This window comes from Orbicella franksi, chromosome 4, assembly GCF_964199315.1.
Source record: "Orbicella franksi chromosome 4, jaOrbFran1.1, whole genome shotgun sequence".
NCBI classification, from domain to species: domain Eukaryota; kingdom Metazoa; phylum Cnidaria; class Anthozoa; order Scleractinia; family Merulinidae; genus Orbicella; species Orbicella franksi.
The window spans coordinates 5,084,083-5,099,451 of NC_138148.1; the positions used below are offsets into that span (position 1 = coordinate 5,084,083).

At 38.9% G+C, this 15,369-nt stretch overlaps 1 pseudogene across 1 annotated transcript; it reads left to right on the forward strand.

Moving 5' to 3' along the window:
- Positions 1-1,624: 1,624 nt before the first annotated feature.
- LOC145484251 (TNF receptor-associated factor 6-like) lies at positions 1,625-12,162 on the forward strand (annotated as a pseudogene). The gene is made up of 6 exons (XR_014048995.1): positions 1,625-1,765; positions 2,667-2,764; positions 3,381-3,544; positions 3,984-4,058; positions 5,234-5,311; positions 10,183-12,162. The product of XR_014048995.1 is annotated as a TNF receptor-associated factor 6-like (transcript).
- Positions 12,163-15,369: the final 3,207 nt, after the last annotated feature.

Sequence of the window (15,369 nt, forward strand, 5' to 3'; positions counted from 1 at the left end):
TAGTGTTCATGATACAGGAACAGCACATTTCTATCGCACTGTGCGATGTCTGTAACAATTACTTTCGATAGCTCCCCTTCCCGGCATTCTCGTCCCCAGAGGCCGGGGGGGATAGCGTTTCGCAGATGGGGGAGTATGTATTTTTGCGACGTTTGCCCAATCCATCACATTTGAATCAATTATCAGTGCAATTTGCATGATTTATGAATTGAGTTCAGCGCGTGTTTAGAACGGCGTTTACTGAAACGCCGAGCCACTGTCGCATTATCCGACTCGGCAAGTCGAACTTGTGCTAGAGTCGAACCAATTAATCTGAGTCGAACTTAATTGCGGTGAACGTAGCACCATTCATGCCCCTCTTTCATTTAAGAGGTTCGACGAATTCAGTTCGACAAAGATTCGACGTTTGCCCTAAGCCTAAAGTAAGAAGGCTCGGCCTTGTGTGGTCAAAATAATATACCGTAAATCCTCGAGTAAGCGCCCCTTTCGAATAAGCGCCGCTCCTGTCGGCCAAAATTTAAAATAAGCGCCCCTTCCCCTTCCCCCATTTTGTGGACGAGTAGTGAGACAGCAAAGGATGTATAGTTTTCGTCGTGTAGTATTAGGCCCGGGGCAAATTTCTAATCTAAGTCGCGTAGAGTAAATTAAAAGCAGGTGCGATTTAATTCCAGCATGGTAACAAACGTCGAACCTGCGTCGATCCTCTTCACAAGTTGCACATCATCACTCGATGCGCGGCTAATTGCTGCTAGAACTTGCAAGCGAAATGGCGTTTGCTGTAACCACTGTCGCATTATCCGACTTGGCAAGTCGAACTTATGATAGAGTCGGACCCATTAATTTGAGTCGAACTTAATTGCGGCATTCATATGCCTATTTCAAAATAAATAGGTTCAACGAATTAAGTTCGACTAAGATTCGACGTTTGCCCCAGGCCTTAGATTTGTACATTGTTTCAGTTTGTGAACTCGTTAAGTTTGGAAAAAAAATCCAGGTATTAACGGTGCCGCGATTTAAACGTTAGGATCAGCTTTTTATGTCGATAAACAGCTTAAATTGCTGTCTACCCGCAGATGATGTATTAAAAGAATGATTACGTGAAGCCACGATTTGGGAAAAAATAAATATGCGACCCTCTCGATTACGCGCTTCCCTCGAATAAGCGCCCCGCGTCTTCTCCTAAATTTGAAATAAGCGCCCCGGGCGCTAATTCGAGGATTTACGGTAAATGGAAAAAGACTGTTTTATCCCCTGATTTTATTTTTCTAACATATATTATATTTTTAAAATACAATACATCACACAATACGTCACACACACGCTGAGATTGTCACATAATCCCAGCGGCACTAAATATCAAAATATTGATGAGACTTGAGGTGGATTTTGTTTGATCCCAGAAAGCGTTCTCTTTCAAGTGATAATTTACAACATGGCAGAAGCTCCAAGAAATAGGCTACCTTCGGGTTACGTCGAGGGCTTTGTGGATGCAGCTGAAGATGAGAATCTCTGTTTTGCCGCTTAAGGAACCTGTTCAAACGAGATGCGGTCACAGGTTTTGTAAAGAATGCCTCGAGGAACATTTTAGAAGGTACGACTTGTAGCTTTAATTTGATTGTACTGAAACCCGGGCCACTCAGACAATGAAAACCGATCAGATGGCAGAACTGAAACAATAGATTCCAACATTTCCAACAATGTCCTATTTTCAAATCCACCCAAGCAAATGTCCTGCACAAAACAATGAAATCTCAACTTGTTCGTTGTGAGTGCTTACGAGACTACGGTGTCGCTTAGCAATAAATTGTCAAACTCGAACCGTTAGTACTTTCGCGTGCTTGAATTGAATTATATGCTGCACTTTCTATGGGGTAGTTGGTTGGTTTAGAAAATACATGAAAAGAAAAGCAGCGTAAGAGTATCACTTGTAAATTTATATCGCCAGAGTGTGGGGTGTAGGGTTTGAATATTGTCGCGGCTGTTTAAAAAAAAAACTCTTCATGATCAAATGGAAACAGTCAATCTAATTAGTTTATCACGCTTGTCAATGTTAAAACCTGAAGTAAAGCAACAATATTTTCTAACGCGAAAGTCCTAACGGCTTGAGCTTGTTTGAGGCGTTGCCTTGAACTGTTTACAATGAACTACCATATTATCACGAGTGCCGGTTTATAATCATTACACCCGATTCCCGCCCTATTTCCGTCAAGTGGTCGCTTACGGGAGGTTAACAACAAAAGAAAATTCCGAAATTTTGGCTCTAAAAGTGGTCGTGGTCGCTTACGAGAGGTGGCTGCTTACAAGACAATCAAATATAGTGATTTGACTTGGAAACTTGTACATTTGGTATTTTGGAAAACTGGTCGCTGAGGAGAGATGGTCGCAACCGGAGGTTCGACTGTTTTTTCTAGCTTATATTGGGAACAACAACAAGCGTCCCAAAACTTTTGAAAAAAAGTTGTAGAAATGAAAAACTATTACATTGTAATGCACGCCTTTCCCAGCTTCATTGTTCAGTAAAAGTAGTATGTATCCTACCCCGTTTGGTCTTCTCGCTCATTAGCTCTAGTAAAGAAAGATTTATTTGTCCTCTTACTTATTAGTATAACATTCCAATTCACCTGCTCTCATTTTTACTCTTTGGTTATTTTAACTTGTTGTTTAAGATGTTTTCCCTGACAAAGCTACAGAGAGGAAGATACTTTCTTTAGCCATCAAATTTCCAAGTGAAGGTTGCGAATTGACCGGTGACAGAAACAAAGAGGTAAAAAGCATATTACAGTTTCAACTCATCAACCAAGGACGCATCGGTCAGTCTCAATATGAAGTAAAATACTCGTCCATGATACTCGGAATAGCAGTGAGGACATGAACTATCAACAGCTCTGTGCGTTTTCTCAGCCCTCAGAACTTTCCTGCAGTTATTTGTAAACGTTTTTCTCCAGGTTGCGACTAAGAGTGTTACTGGGATTGTTATTCAGTTGCCTTAGTTACTTTAGCGAAACAGGGCTGTTCCTTATCCCAGATATTACAAGTTCTTAAAAGCCCGAGTATAAAACTGAAAGATTAACTGAAATAGGCGAATCGCCTATTTAATATGTCAAACTATTCTCGCATTTTATTGGTTCTTACTTATTATCTATAGGAGGACAGACGTGTAGATTATGTCATTATCACTTTTTTTGTTTCTTTACTATATAAAAAAAATAGATTCCACGTTGACATATATCTGTTCAGTAGATCGCAGAAGACGTCAAGATGTGGTAAGAACATCAGTGACACACTCGCCTAACGGCTCGTGTGCCACTTTCATGTTCTTACTATATTTATTACTGTACAGACGCACGACAACATGGAATCTATTTATTAATGTGTAACAGATTCACTTGGCATCTTGTCTTTTTAAACTCGTCCCTTGTACCAACAATTCTGCTACGTGATAGTGCAAAGAAAGCATCTTGAGGAACACGTGACTGTCACGTGCCCGTGGAGGATCCTTGGATGTGGTTATTGCAGTGAGCCACACCCAGAGTGTAAGATGAAGGTAAGATATCATTTAATATTATGAAATATCAATTACAATTTTCATAACAACGACAGTCTTAACGGAAAAGGGTATGTAGCATATCAATGCTAAGTGTCAGCCACTTAGCTGAATAAGTATAATGAATAAAACTGAGTTTTTAAAATTATCTTGTCACTCACTAAAGAAATCAGCTTGTTTGGGGAAACAGTTTGTTTGATTCTGGCTAATCTTTACTAAGAGTATATATGTCGACTTGTTTTATGGGCACATACATTGTCAGTTATTATTAATATGAATATCAATCCCGACTCGAAAGTTACATTCGCTTCATTTCTCGAAAGATAGAAGTGTAGAAAAATGCTCTGGAATCCAATTTGAATAAATAAGGGCAATAGTAGGCTACCCCCATCACAAACCAGTTCCTGCACATGTGATGTGCTTAAACTTTCTCTTGCAGGACCACATTGAAAAGTACAGCAAGTTCCCGGTAACTTGTCCCAACAGTTGTGGGGTTCTTACTCTCAGGGAAATGGTAAGACTGTCAATTGTACTTTTATGGCTGACTTCTCAACATATTTAACCCACTAAATAGTGATTAAAGTTTTGGGTTAGTAGCGTGAAGTTTGTAGTTGAAACAGTCACACATGCGCAATTTTGGATTGATTTTATAAAACCAGTTAACTCTCTCGTACAGTAAGGAATGTGTGAAAAAAAATTGAAGTCATGTCAATTGTTTTTCCTCATATTTTATTTCGTATCATTTCCGAGTTGCATTTACCTCTGTTTCAAAGCGAGTGCTGACGAAATTTTCTTGCACGTTCATTGTGCAAATCAAACTCATTTTCATATGAAAGGTTGTGCACTAGAACTCGTTTTGAAACAGAGTGAAAAAAAACCAAATTTTAAGCACCCATCTGCTACTTTGAAAAGTTTCCGCTCTCACGTCTGTAGCTGTCTGTGAAAGGGATAATTTCTAAGGAAAGTATTAATGAAGGTGGAAGTCTTTTTTTTTTTCATCCCATAATTCTAGATAGTTTAAGTCTGCATACGAGCCAAGTGGCCAATCCGCCCGTCGCTTATCACGGTTTCTGTAGCATGAACCGACTAGGGCTATTCCTACACCCCACTGGATGGGATGCTAGTCCATCGCAGGGTTACCCCCGCAGAATTAAGTTCGCCAGCACCCATTTATACACCTGGGTAGAAAGAGGCACTGTGAGAGTATAGGGTCTTGCCCAAGAACTCATCACAGGCCCGAACCCCAGCCAAGCCAGGGCTCGAACCCGGAGAGCTCGATCCGGAGACGAGCGCACGAACTGTGAGGCTACTGCGCCTCCCATGGTCCCCGTCATAAGGCATACTTAACAAGTCTTTTTTTTCTTTATAATGTACATTTAGGTTTCTACTTTATAAATTTTAATGAAACGAGAGTGGCCCTAGAATGGAAAATAGGTTTTCCACGTCACTATCCCCCATCTTTTTGTTTTCGCATATGTGGCAAAGTATTATTAAACTCTACACTAAAACTTAAACTCCAGTGCTTCGATTGAGAATAAGGTCATACGTTTTTTAAGCACGCATGAAACGACATACATACTGCTCAATGCTGCATGGAAAGATTTTCATGTGGTACATTCTCGTACGTTCGAGCTGTAGCTCGTTCATTCAAAGAAGAAAATAAAGCAAAACCGTGCCTATTTCTTTCAGATTGCAAATCACACGGAAGACGATTGTCCTTTAACCATGATGCCTTGTCCTTATGAACAGATGGGCTGCAAAACAAAGGTGTGTATGGGATAAGTTAAAGCACTTCCTGGCTTTCTTCAGGCGTGATTTCTTTAATTATTTCCGGAAATCCGAGGCTCCGCACAGCGCCGAACTCTAGGCCTTCCAAATGTAATTTTTTTTTTTTTAGTTTAATGAAGTTAAAAACGCCTTCCAAACTAAAATGTGGCATTCCAATTTGGAACAATTCCGAAGGGTACTGGTATTTGATGCCGAAAAAGTTTTTGTTTCCGAAAGGTTTTGGCTTATTGGAAGGAGAAAAAGAAGTGTTCAGTTGAGTCCGCCAAGGACAATACATCCAATTTCACCAAAATGTACAATTTAATGTAAAAAAGATCGTGCACCCGTCGCGCTTTCCTTTTTTGAGAGATTCAGATTTTCTGATCTCCCGGCCCACAACTTATCAGAATAAAACGGTCATCTATCTATGATTCTAAAAGGATTCAGAATTTCTGATCCCCCAAGACTTTAATAGATTCAAAAAACTGATCCCCAGTCCACAACCCGTCAGAGCAAAACAGTCATCTACTTATAATTCTAAATGCATTCAGAATTTCTGATCCCCATCACTTCACGGGACAAAAACGGCTATCTGTTCATGGTTCTAAAAGTATTGCGAATTTCTGATCCCCCTCCCCCACCAAATCTGCTAACATGATAGAAAGAGCTGTCGATTTATAATTCTACAACAATTCAGAATTTCTGATCCCACATGACTTAAAGGGATTCAAAAATTCTGATCCCCCAGTGCATAACTTATCAGAACAAAACGGTCATCTACCTATAATTCTTAAAGGGATTCTGAATTTCTGATACCCCTTATCAGGTGACAGGACAGAAATAGCCGTCTATTTATAATTCACAAGAAATCAACTAGATGTCTGATAGCTAAAAAGTAACGATTGGATAGTAACTTTAAACACATTACAGACAAAATGGATCACAGAGCAAAGGGCATCAGAAAAGTACACAAATGAAATATTCACAGATAGGTCATTATTTTAACGATTTAAAACCACGCCAAAGGATCGAGACAAAAATTGCAGTTTCATGCCGGACAGTGAAAGGTTTTATTTTCAATTCAAAAAGATATGAATTTAGGCTCCAGAATTACAAGCTGTTATTTAAAGTTCACATCAAAGATAACAAGAATTTTAATCAGGACTCAGCTGCCGTCTGCGCCACCTCCGTTTTCTGCTTTAATGTGTTCGTTTCGGATTGACGGCCGCTATTCTTGCCTTTTTTTTTCCTCTGCTCTGCAATGAAGTAATTGAAGCTAAATATTTTTATAAATAGCGATAGAATTAACATTGTTTTTCATTAATCAATTGATCGGGAGTGTATTCTTTTGTAAAGAATAAAGAGCAGTATGTAGGCAATGCGGTAGTGGAGTGTATCGAGCGTGATCTGTAGCTTCAAATCAATTCAGTGTAAACTTTAAGTTACCTCTTCAAAAAGCACACTAACAAGCTATTATGCAAGCATTTCATACATAGGAAATGCGTGTGAATAATTTCCTCGTTACGGGTGCTAATAAAATCAGGAGAACAAACGTTTTTCTTGTGTTTCAGTGATCGCGAAATAAATATAACAACGAAATTTCTTCAGCCACAACATTGATTTCGATTCAAAGATTGAGCAGCTAACTTTAACGTTGAGCAACAATTATGATATACTTACTTTTCTGTGACTTGCCTTTCTTTCACCGAAGCAATCAAGATACTCATTTGAACTTGGACAAATCATTCCATGTTTCTTGCTGCTATTGACAATGTTGGATTCGAAATTGCGCGCAAATAACCGACTCCTTTGGAAAGGGAATCTGCTGGTCAAAAGTATTCATTTATCAGATTCACCGAAGGATTATGGGATCGGATGGAAACACCAAAATGGCGGGCAAAGATCGTGGTGAATGTTGTTAGGATTCGGTAACAAAGCTCTCTGTTATTTTATAGCCTTGCTCTACGTTGGAAAGCAGTCACAAATTGTTTACAGATATCCGTTGTTATTCCAGTTGAGTCAAATCCCAGTAAAGGTGGAAAAGTATGAAGTTTCGTCGGCAAAACAGTGTGGTAATCAAACTATTTGCCAGCAGCTGGCGGTTTCTCTTACACTCGTCAGGTTTACAGAAAGCTTATGGTCCCTGCAGCTTTCCAAGGTAAACTGATTTTCTTGCATAATTTGTGTAGGTTCTTGAAATACTGGAAACGTTCTGGCCGGTTAAATTGATCGTGGAAGATTACAGAAGATGCAGATGCTTTAACACACTGTTAAGTCTTGTTGATTTCGTGAATGCAAATGTTCATTTCCTAAAGGAGTTATGAAAGCAACTGTATTCAACACAACAATATACGAACAATTTCGCGTTGGGAAAATCATTCATTGTAAAAGCACAATAAGTGCAATAAATGTGAGCTCTCTCATGTAGTTTACATATACTTCATATAGCTAGTGTATATCTTGTCTAGGATCAAGTGGGCATACATGTATTTATTATACAACAACTAAAACACAAGATATCAAAAAGCAACATCCTTCACCTTTTTGATTTTCAGGTTGATGGTGGTGCTCTTGAGGTTATGTTAGATGTGCATATTACATTATCAAGACCTTTTGTTTGCCACTTATTACTTGAGTTGCAAAAGACTGATGCTATTTTCATTAGTGTGGTTGAAGTTCTCTTTAATTGGGCAGTATTTCAAAGGTTTTTTTATAATTTGGCATTACGTTATGCAAATAGAGGTTATTTAGAGAGCAGATATAATTCACAGCTAGGTTACAGAAATGACTTTTAACCACTTCCAGAAATTTGTACATAAGGCTTACCATAATTTGAAAAACACATGATTCATGGATAAAATTAATTGAAAAAAATACTTTCATGAAGAAATTAATGTAATTGAAATTTGAAATTCATTTCAAGAATATTTTGTGCTTTTCCGGTCATGAAATCTGTTTTCATGAAAATATACTGAAGAATGTAAACATTTACCAGACTCCAATTTAAGTAGCTGAGAAGTGTTTCAAACAGGATTTTTGAAAGATATATGTTAAATTTAAGTAAGTTTTGCATCCATATCTGTCAGGTCTTTATAAAAACAATTTTACCCACACCCTTCTCCTTTGAGCATGGTTAAACTGGTTGGGTAACTGAAGTGTGAATGGACTGGTAGCCCACTCAAAAAGTTAGACTGAAGATGTAAAAGCATGTTGGGCAAAGCTAAAGTCCATGGCCGCTGTTATATGACGACAGGTTTTTGGAGGACACTGTATACATGTATGTAGAGTACATTGACCCACTTAAATGTATCAACTGTAAATTTAAATGTACATGTAAATTGCAGTTTTTAATTGTCATCCCTGTAATGTACTGTAGTGTTCCTGAACGCTCTTTTTGTTTGATAACAGTGAGGTGCCTTGTTTCCATGTTAAACAGAAATTGTTAGAAATTTTTCCTTCGCACAAGGTGAGCTAATTCTGACAGAGAAAGTGGAGTCTGCATTTATGCCTACAGTTGTGCAGTTTGAGTAATCTCACTTTTTTGGTCAATTCTGAACTTTCCTATCCTCTTAGGTACTGTTTGATATTGTTTTTTTAGACTTACAGCTACTGTAATTTTGAAGTGCATAGATCATTGTAATACAATGTGTGATGTTTACAGTTACTTATATTAATAGACTGCTGTGAAGAAACTTGTTCTTCATCACTCTCTCAGTATAATCTGAGTGTATGGAATCTGTTAAGAATTATGCTATATTTGTATAAAATTTCGAATTGAATATTGTTATCAAGAAAAAATATTTTGATTAGACATTGTTCAGGCAGGCAGCAAGATCTAAACCCTGTCTTCAATGTTATGATTTAATGTGGCTACATTGGATGTAACACTGGCTTTGCTGCAGGGGATCAGAAATTCTGAATCTTCTCCTGTGTTCTTTGGGGGATCAGAAATTCTGAACCCTTTCTAGAGTTCTTTAGGGGATCAGAAATTCTGAACCCTTTCTAGTGTTCTTTGGGGGATCAGAAATTCTGAACCCTTTCTAGTGTTCTTTGGGGGATCAGAAATTCTGAACCCTTTTTAGTGTTCTTCGGGGGATCAGAAATTCTGAACCTTTTCTAATGTTCTTTGGGAGATCAGAAATTCTGAACCCTTTCTAGTGTTCTTTGGGGGATTTGAAATTTTGAATCCTCTCGTGTTGTTTGGGGATCAGAAATTTCGAATCGTTTTCTATGGAGGTATCTCTCGAGACAAGAAATTCAAAAAAATCATTTGGTGTCTTATGCGTGACTTAAACATTACATTTCAGTTCAAATAAAGAATAGGAAATTGCTTGGAAGAATTTTTTAATTCCTTGCAAACAGGGAAACTTTTCCTCTGAGTTTTAACACCAGTTTAAGATTCTTAGTATATTGCAAAAATCGTCTTTGGGATTAAATGGCAATCATAGACTTCCGTCTAAGCTCCACGTTTCACTTTAGGCCAATTTTGCACTGATTTCCAACGGAACTTCCAAGCCTGCAACGTAAAAATAACTTTTCTCCGAGACAGGTTTCTATTTTACACCGAAAAAGTAGCCATTTTTGAAGTGGTTCTTAGTATTTACTCTGAATTTTATCAAATTGGAACACCACATTTTACTTTGGAAGGCGTTTAAAGCTACTTTATTTCGATAATGTTTATGGAACCTATTATTAAGCTAAGTTTGCAGGCAGCGCTTTTACAACAGACGTGACATGAAACTTTGCCGATGCAATGAGTATGAACCATTCATTACCAGCTATTAGTCTTTTGAATTATTTTAATAATTAATTAAGGATATATAGCCTTTCAGTTAGATTACGAGGTAAAGAAGTTTGTATTTTTCTTGTAGATTCAACGACGTGAAATGGGATCCCATCTGCAATCTGCCATGAGACTCCATCTTGACTTAGCTTGTGTGAAAATAAATACCACTGAAGAAACATTAAACGAAACACGGAAGTTAGGTTACATAACACAGAATTAAAGTTAAATGACATGCAAGATACAACAAGGAAACTGATGGAAAAACTCGACAAACTCGAAAAGAAAAAGAGGGAGGATAAAGGGAATACAACTGAAACCAAAAAAATTAATGAAGGCGAAACACGAACCTTTCAATTTCCCACGGGTGTTTGTTTGGAAATTTATTAATTTTAGTGAAATTTTGAGACAAGCAAAGACCGGCGAACAGATCCTAAAAATAGAAACTACTTCCTTCTGCACGGAAAGATATGGCTATATTTTAAAAATAGCAATGTATCCCAATGGTTATGGTGATTGTATGAATACTCACCTCACGGTGTTCATTGTTGTAATGAAAGGTGAATATGACGCTATATTACCCTGGCCTTTCAAAAAGAAAGTGACGTTGACATTGATCGATCAACAGGAAGATTTAGTCCAACGGGAAAACGTCATTGGGCAAATTGATGCAGACCTCAGACCAGATTACTTCGTAAGACCAATACAACATGAAGAGAACCCACGGTGGGCCGGGATTGTTAGTTTTATATCTCATGGGAAACTTTATTCACGGCGCTACCTTTTGGACGACACCCTTTTCTTCAGGTTGAGGTTGACTCGTGATACAGTTTTCTTCGAAGCGCCCGGCGGATAGCCTTTCCACACGAAAAGAAGGAAAGAACGTAAAAGAACGTCGCTGTACACTATATATAGGCTTTCGGCGAATCGAACTGGCCGAAAGTTTTGTCAAAACCACATGTATGCTGGTTTTTTTAAGTCACTTTTGTTTGTCGTTTGCTTTCTGAGGCAGTTTAGGGTCTGGGTCAGGAATTAAAATGTTAAGGGAATCATGGTTGGGCAGCTATATGTCGTTATTTTTGTCTTCCTGAGCTGAAATTTTCCCTTATTATAAAACTCAGCGTCCTCTCTTGCCGTGACATACTATTTTCCCGGGACTATTTTATCTGTCTTATCAGGTAAATCGGCGAATTGGTGGCGTTTTTCACTTGTATTGGTCAACTCAATAAATGAGCGTTTCGATGCAAATGCAAATTATCTACATGTACGTTTGAAATGAGCTTCCTTGTTTCCGATTTTAGAAGATGTAAATGATCAGAACTCAAACGTTTTTGAAAAATTGACCTTTGACCTGACTGTGAGCTTTCTGCGCAAAGAGTGACCGTCGTTCGAAACGAGAGACGACGGAATTAATTGACCTGCATGTTAAGCGCGTTTTCCTGGATTATCTTATTAAGGGACGGACCATTAGAAAAGTGATGGGGGTTGGTGCAGGGTGGGGAATTTTCAGCTTGCACGATTTTTTTTTTTTTTTTTCTTTTTTTTTTTTTTTTCTCGCCCGCTACTTGTGCAGGAATTTTTTTTTCAAGTGAAACCCTCTGCACGAATTTTTTTTTTCAGACAAATAGTGCTATTTTTTGAACAGTGAAATCTTGATTTATTATCTATGATTTTGTGCTTTATAAATTAATCTACACTCACAACAGATCAAAGGATACAGGCCACTTTTCAATGCAAAATCTTTTCGAAAATGTACACACAGTGAGCGAGGAGGAAGCCACTCGGAGTGGACGGCTTCCCTGTGCATTTTTTCAGTCCCTGCCCTCTGGAATTCCTCTCCCACAGCCCATCATAATGATGCCATACTCCATTCACCAAAACAGCCCCTCTGTAGTGCCCTCCACTCCAAAATGTTAATCCAAAAAGAAGGTACCTGTTTAGTAAAAGTGAAATATTCAAATGATTCTCAAAAGTTATTTAATTTTTATGGTACTCTGTAATAACTTAAATGAACTTAGGCTTCATTTTACTAAAAAAAAAAGAAAATAAATGTAAGACTCATCTTTCGTGTGAGAGTTCCACATAGTCTGGTAGCTGGCTGCATTCTGTCAAAATGCCCTGACGGGCGAAGATGTCCCCTGACATTAAAAGGAATGGTGGGATACATTTTGCACCTCCCTGAAATGTTTTGTTTATTCATATTATGCCTGGTAATATTGTTGATTTCTGAATGACATTTCTGGCTATTGTAGTATGAATTAATTTATGTCACCTTATATTTGTCATTTCATGCAGTGTGAGGGAAACACTTAAGTATGTTGTTAGACGTCTTTATTTATTAATAATAACATAGCAGGGCCTGGGGTAAGGCCCCAAGAATATTTTGAATAAGAATTATTTTAAACAGACACTGGTAAATTTTATATATTAAATAAAAGTCACAATTGGACCTTCCTTTTGCATGAATTGTTTTTCTTTACCTTCTTCTTTGCACGAATTTTTTTTCTTGGCATTTTCCCTTGCATAAATATTTTTTTGGTTTTTTCCCCACCCCCCTCCCCCTTCATCACTTTTCTAATGGTCCGTCCCTAAAACAACATCCCCAATTCCCTAAATATTGGTCATTTTCCGCTAAAAGTCCCTTAATTGACGCGCCACATGACCCGTCAGAAGCACCAATTCTTCTTTAAAATGTTAAGGACGTTAAAACCAAACCGTATGCATCTTAAATTTGGTTTCACTGTCATGTATGTCTTCAGAAATATAACTAATAAACAATATTTACCACTAAAAGTCTGAAGGCCAGGCCTTAATGTGAACTGCTTGTTTTATATATACCGTAAAATCCACCCCTGTAATAAGCCTCCCCGGATACAAGCCCTTCTATTCGCTAACAAAGATATTGTTTCTGATATAAGCTCCCCCCGGATATAAGCCCCCTCGGATATATCTAATGTATAAGTGCGTTCCTTTCGCATTTCTTTACAAACATCAAATTTTTTGAGAAGTGAAGGTGAATTAATCAACATGACACGAGCGTGGGACAAAGAAAAATTCTGAGTCCCCGACAGGAATCGAACCCATGACCTCCCGAACACCGGGCGGGCGCTCTATCCACTGAGCTACGAGAACTCATGGAGAGCATGGTCATTTAACTGAGTTCATATATGATCGGTGTCCTGCATACTGCTAGGATCAACGCTATCGAATTCATCGTAAGTAGTGATAAGTTAATAAAGATGGTAAATTTTAAGTCCCCTGTCGGGGACTCAGAATTTTTCTTTGTCCCACGCTCGTGTCATGTTGATTAGTTCACCTTCACATTTCATTACCGAGCTTAAAATTTACCATCTTTATTAACTTATCATCAAAATTTTTAATCGAATGTTACAAGCTAATAGAGTAATAGAGTAATAGCTCTAAATGTTTCTCAGATACGTTTTATCTCGTCGTTCCGACACATTTTTTTTATTCCGCTTATATGCCCTCCCCTCCGATATAAGCCTCCACCCCCACCCCCCAAGCCCCGTTTATGAGTCCACCCAAAAACCCTTATAAAGTTATATAAGCCCACGGCTTTAATGTGGTATTTTACGGTATTTACGTTTTACTTCAACCAAGCGTCTTCGCTCGGCTGGCTCGTTGGTAATGATGAAATGATGGCAAAAGTAGACAGCAACCAAAAGCCATAAGAAATGAGGCAGGAGGGAACTTTACTCGTGCCCTCGTTGCTCGCGAATTCCCCCCTGGGCTTCGCCTGCTAAAGAAAAAACTGGCTACTCCACCACCGAAAATCACTCGCTCAAAATCCCACCAGCTACCCAGGCTGTTTTATTGCCAATCTTTCCAGGGAGATGAAATAGAAACAGTGCGAAGAAGCTTTCTCAGCTTAGCAAATCTCAACTCATGGCCGGAAGAGTATTAATTGGTTGCATATGGCAAGACGAATGTCAAGCAGTGCGAAAAGCAACCACGGCCCAGTAGACTGTTGTACCCATGGAGGTGGCCTAATCGGGTGTGGCAGCTGGAAAGGCGTACACGTTGACTTTGCGGAGAAGGGCGGCAACTACTCATGTGCTATGTTGACACTGATCACCTCCTGCAGCGTTTTTTGATTAGGTGTCAGCTCCAGTATAAGTATCGAGCACTCCACCACCAATTCCGAGTACCAGTGTCCCAGAGCCAACTCTAAAACAACCCGCCCAGACCCCCAAGCTTCCGGCGTGCCTGTCGCAGTACCAGGAGTTTTAAGAATGTTCGCGCTAATTGTTTCTGCGCATCCTTACTGCGCACGCAAATTCACATGCCACGTCATGCATGAGCGCGCGTGCAAAGTAATAAAATGAACAATGATAGGGAAGATGGCCATTGTTATAGCTTCCTCGATTTAACGATCTTGGACGTTCCGTGACCCTTTTTTTTCTTTTGATGGATCATTTTTTCTACCGATTTTCTATGTTTAGCGAAAACATGAAGAAAATCTATCGACTAGAAGTTTGAACTTTTTGCAAAATGCACCATCGAATTCCGTTCTTCTTAGCTCTTCGTTTATCTGTGCGACGGGTTTAATGCCTCTTGAATGGGTTAATTTTTGTGAAAACGTTGGTAAAATTTGGAATTATTTATGCAACAGACCCACTTCTACAAAATATGACTAAGCACGTTTGTCTCCGTTGACTCACCTTCGATATTTTTAACTATAAACCCTTGTAGACCATGCTGAATTACGTGCGCCAGTTTTTCAAAATCAGGGTGGTTTTCAACACTTTTTATCTCTGAAGCAAAGTCGGTGACCCCCAATTTTTTTTTTGCATTTCTGGCAAAAGTAACTCATTATCTGACCGCAGTAAAAATTTAAAGAAAATAATCTATCGACTGGAAAATTTCCGCGCGAACGTGCTTAAGTTTGTTTATCTCCGTGTATCTTTGTGCTGCTATGTGTCGAGCACATTAGAAGGGGAGAAGCGTCATGCATTGTCAGCAATTCATGAAGCATGCACGGTACTAGGGCGACCCGTCTTGCCATGCTGGTCAACCATGTTTGAGTTCCGGGGGTTTTATCTGGCTGACTCAAACTCTGATTACATCTGACAGTGTGTATGAAACAGTGACAGTGACAGTGACAGTGACAGTGACAGTGTATGAAACACCAACGGTTGTTGTGAGTAGTGTAACTGTCAACTTAATTTCACCGGTGCTGCGCCATATCAGCGGCAAGCAAGAGACTATTACTCTTGCAACAATGCATGTCCGCGGGTACGGGAGTATATAGCAT